This window comes from Pyrus communis, chromosome 9 (genome assembly GCF_041283825.1).
Source record: "Pyrus communis isolate YQ-2024b chromosome 9, ASM4128382v1, whole genome shotgun sequence".
NCBI classification, from domain to species: Eukaryota; Viridiplantae; Streptophyta; class Magnoliopsida; order Rosales; family Rosaceae; genus Pyrus; species Pyrus communis.
Window position 1 is genome coordinate 22,956,475 of NC_142573.1, and position 5,025 is coordinate 22,961,499.

The following is a 5,025-nucleotide window of genomic DNA, read 5'->3' on the forward strand; positions in this document are numbered from 1 at the left end:
AATCAAGACAACGGACAACAATCTGTTCCCAACAACTATAACCGTCCACCTGGCTTCTTTCAAGCAAGACCGCAGACACCATTTTAGCCTCAACAACAACAAGCTCCAAATAAGTATCTTGAGGATTTAATTGCTTCTTTAGCTAACTCTACTCAATCTCATCAACAAAAAACAGACAAAGCAATTGAAAACCTTGAGCGCCAAATGAGTCAGTTAGCAAGTTTGATGGGGCAACAACACCAACCAAGAAGGTTGCCTAGCCAAACCGTGGTGAATCCAAATGCAGATCAGATGAATGTTGTCACTTTAAGGAGTGGAAAAGAAGTTTTTGAGCAGCTAAGGATGCAAAAGAGGACTAGAAAAGATACAAATGAGCAAGAGGAGCAACAAACCAAAAATCTTGAGCAAGATGAGGCTTCAACAGAAACTGAAAAGTATCTTAAAGATACAGAATTGAACAAAAAAGATTCTAATAAGGTAAGTAAAGAAGTTCAAAAATCATTTAACTCATGTGTCCCTATTCCTTTTCCTCGTAGGTTTATGAAGTCTAAGAAAGAGCAAACAGATAAGGAAATCTTGGATATTTTCCGAAAAGTCCAAGTGAACTTACCTCTTTTAGATGCCATAAAACAAGTGCCCAAGTATGCAAAGTTCCTTAAAGAGCTTTGTACGAACAAGAGGAGATAAAATGATCAAGAAATTGTGGCATTAAGCGAGGAAGTATCAGCTGTTTTGCAGAGAAACCTATCATCGAAGTTGAAGGATGCCAGTAGTTTTACCATTCCATGTGTAATTGGAGGGAAAGAGTTTGGGAAACCATTGTGTGATTTGGGGGCATCCATCAATCTGATGACAGATTCAGTGTATGAATCACTAAACCTTGGAGACTTGAAGGAAACAAATGTAGTAATCCAGTTGGCAGATCGTTCAAATAGATATCCCAAAGGTCTATTGGAACATGTACTTGTGCAAGTGAATGAGCTTATTCTTCTCGTTGACTTTTTTGTTCTTGAGATGGAACATGACCCTATGCCTACTGCACTTCCTCTTATATTGGGAAGACCATTCCTTAGAATAGCGCGTACGAAGATTGATGTCTACGATGGTACTTTAACCTTGGAAATTGATGGAGAAAACGTCAAGTTCAAAATCTTCAATGCTATGAGGTACCTTAGTGATTTTGAATCTTGTTTGTCTATTGATGCGTTTGACTATTTTGCGCAAGATTGTTTTAATGAAGGTGTGGGACAAGACAATTTAGAGAAAGCGTTAGTGCATAGCATTACACATGGAAAACTTAATTATTCCGAACACATTGAAGAAGAATTGATCCAGAAAGTGGCAGCCCTTGAGTCTCTTTCACCAATTCGTGGTAAGTCTTCTTCCTATTTTATTTCTCTTCCTACTTCTAACGAAAAAATTCTTCCTTCTGTGATTCAGGCACCCAAATTGGAGCTTAAACCGATTCCTGAACATTTGAAGTATGCATTTTTGGGAGAGGATGAAACATTACCGGTCATCATATCGTCACAACTCACAGCAGAAGAGAGGGTGAAACTGATCCGGGTACTGAAGGATCACAAAACTGCCATAGCTTGGAGCATTGCTGATATCATAGGTATAAATCCAGCTACATGTATGCATTGGATTCTACTGGAGGAAGGTGCAAAACCTATAAGGGAAACTCAACGCCGTTTGAATCCACTCATGATGGAGGTCGTCAAGAAAGAGGTTATCAAGCTTATTGATGTTGGCATCATATATCTTATCTTGGACAACAAGTGGGTGAGCCCTGTTTAAGTAGTTCTGAAGCGATCCGAAGTCACAGTTGTTAAGAATGAAGCTAATGAGCTAGTGCCTACATGTGTGCAAAATAGTTGGAGAGTCTGTATAGACTATTGAAAGATAAACAACACCACATGCAAGGATCACTTTCCAGTTCCATTCATTGATCAAATGTTAGAAAGGTTAGCTGGTCATTCTCATTATTGCTTTCTTGATGGATATTCGGGATATAATCAGATTGCAGTTGCTCCGGAGGATCAAGAAAAGATGACTTTCACATGTCCATTTGGCACATTTGCATACCAGAGGATGCCGTTTGGACTTTGCAACGCCCCTGCCACATTTCAAAGGTGTATTGTAAGTATCTTTTCTGATATGATTGAGAAAATAATCGAAGTGTTCATGGATGATTTTCCAGTTTATGGTGATTCATTTGATAGATGTCTACATAATCTGTCCCTAGTTTTGAAACGTTGCCAAGAAACTAATCTAGTCTTAAATTGGGAAAAATGTCATTTCATGGTTTCACATGGATTAGTTCTAGGGCATATCATATCTAAAAATGGAATTAAAGTTGATAAATCTAGAGTAGAACTTGTTAGTTCTTTACCCCTCCCTACTACTGTCAGGGAGATTTGTTCTTTTCTTGGACATGCAGGTTTCTACCGTAGGTTTATGAAGGACTTCTCAATGATTTCTAGACCCTTGTGTCGTTTGCTTCAAAAGGATGTAACATTTGATATGAATGAAGAGTGTCTGGTAGCATTCAACAAACTTAAGGAGTTGTTATCCATAACTCATGTGATCATGCCATCAGATTGAAGTTTACCTTTTAAGTTAATGTGCGATCGTTCAGACTATGCTGTCGATGCAGTTCTAGGACAACGTGTCTACAAAGTGCCACATGTAGAGGAAGCTTCAATTGAATGAGTTAGATGAAATCTGGAATGATGCATACGAGTCTAGTCGAATATACAAGGAGAAATCAAAGGCATTTCTTGACAAGATGATATCAAGGAAGAGCTTTGCCATTGGACAAAAAGTTCTATTTAATTCTCGTCTTCAGTTATTTCCAAGTAAGCTTCGTTCTTAATGGGTTGCCCGTTTGTTATAACTAATATTTTTCCCCATGGTGCAGTGGAAATCCAAAGTTCAAGGACCAGAAACGTGTTCAAAGTGAATGGACATAGACTCAAACCATAGTACGAGTCTTTTGCAGAGCATGGTGTGGAGGTTGTACCTCTCCAAGAACCAGCTTCCCTTGAATGATTACTCTTGGTACCGTCCGGCTGCGGACTAATAAGCTCATATTTATATAAATTTTACATCAAATCTGATGCCATATTTAGTGTATGAATCATTAAACCTTGGAGACTTGAAGGAAACAAAGGTAGTAATCCATTTGGCAGATCGTTCAAATAGATATCCCAAAGACTTATTAGAGGATGTCCTTGTGCAAGTGAATGAACTTATTTTTCCCGCTGATTTTTTTGTTCTTGAGATGGAACATGACCCTATGCATACTGCACTTCCTTTTATATTGGGAAGACCATTCCTTAGAATGGCACGTACGAAGATTGATGTCTACGATGGTACTTTAACCATGGAAATTGATGGAGAAAGCCTCAAGTTCAAAATCTTCAATGTTATAAGGTACCCTAGTGATTTTGAATCTTGTTTGTTTATTGATGCGTTTGACTATTTTTTGCAGGATTGTTTTAATGAAGGTGCGGGACAAGATAATTTAGAGAAGGCATTAGTGCATAGCATTACACATGGAAAACTTAATTATTCTGAACACGTTGAAGAAGAATTGATCCAGACAGTGGCAGCCCTTGAGTTTCTTTCACCAATTCGTGGTAAGTCTTCTTCCTATTTTATTTCTCTTCCTACTTCTAACGAAAAAATTCTTCCTTCTATGACTCAGGCAACCAAATTGAGGCTTAAACAGATTCCTGGACATTTGAAGTATGCATTTTTGGGAGAGGATGAAACATTACCGATCATTATATCGTCACAACTCACAGTAGAAGAAGGCGAGAAACTGATCCGGGTACTGAAGGATCACAAAACTGCCATAGCTTGGAGCATTGCAGATATCAAAGGTATAAATCCAGCTACATGTATGCATAGGATTCTGTTGAAGGAAGGTGCAAAACCTACAAGGGAAGCTCAACAACCTTTGAACCCACTCATGATGGAGGTCGTCAAGAAAGAGGTTATCAAGCTTCTTGATGTTGGCATCATATATCCTATCTTGGACAGCAAGTGGGTGAGCCCTGTTCAAGTAGTTTCGAAGGGATCCAGAGTCACAATTGTTAAGAATGAAGCTAGTGAGCTAGTGCCTACACGTGTGCAAAATAGTTGGAGAGTCTGTACAGACTATCGGAAGATAAACATCACCACATGCAAGGATCACTTTCCAGTTCCATTCATTGATCAAATGTTAGAAAGGTTAGCTGGTCATTCTCATTATTGCTTTCTTGATGGATATTCGGGATATAATCAGATTGCAGTTGCTCTGGAGGATCAAGAAAAGACGACTTTCACATGTCTATTTGGCACATTTACATCGGAGGATGCCGTTTGGACTTTGCAGAGCCCCCGCCACATTTCAAAGGTGTATGGTAAGTATCTTTTCTGATATGATTGAGAAAATAATTGAAGTGTTCATGGATGATTTTTCGATTTATGGTGATTCTTTTGATACATGTCTACATAATCTGTCCCTAGTTTTAAAACGTTGTCAAGAAACTAATCTGGTCTTAAATTGGGAAAAATGTCATTTCATGGTTTCGCATGGATTAGTTCTAGGGCATATCATATCTAAAAATGGAATTGAAGTGGATAAATCTAAAGTAGAACTTGTTAGTTCTTTACCCCTCCCTACTACTGTCAGGGAGGTTCGTTCTTTTCTTGGACATGCAGGTTTCTATCGTAGGTTTATGAAGTACTTCTCAATAGTTTCTAGACCCTTGTGCCGTTTGCTTCAAAAGGATGTAACATTTGATATGAATGAAGAGTGTGTGATAGCATTCAACAAACTTAAGCAGTTCTTATCCATGGCTCATGTGATCATGCCACTAGATTGGACACCTTTTGAGTTAATGTGCGATGCTTCAAACTATGTTGTCGGTGCAGTTCTAGGACAGCGTGTCAACAAAGTGCCACATGTCATCTATTATGCATCATGAACACTCAATGATGCACAGTTGAATTATTCAACAACAGAGAATGAGC

The 5,025-nt window shown here is 38.5% G+C and overlaps 1 pseudogene; it reads left to right on the forward strand.

Moving 5' to 3' along the window:
- Positions 1 to 225: 225 nt before the first annotated feature.
- LOC148694425 (uncharacterized) lies at positions 226 to 1,902 on the forward strand (annotated as a pseudogene).
- The last annotated feature ends 3,123 nt before the right edge of the window (positions 1,903 to 5,025 follow it).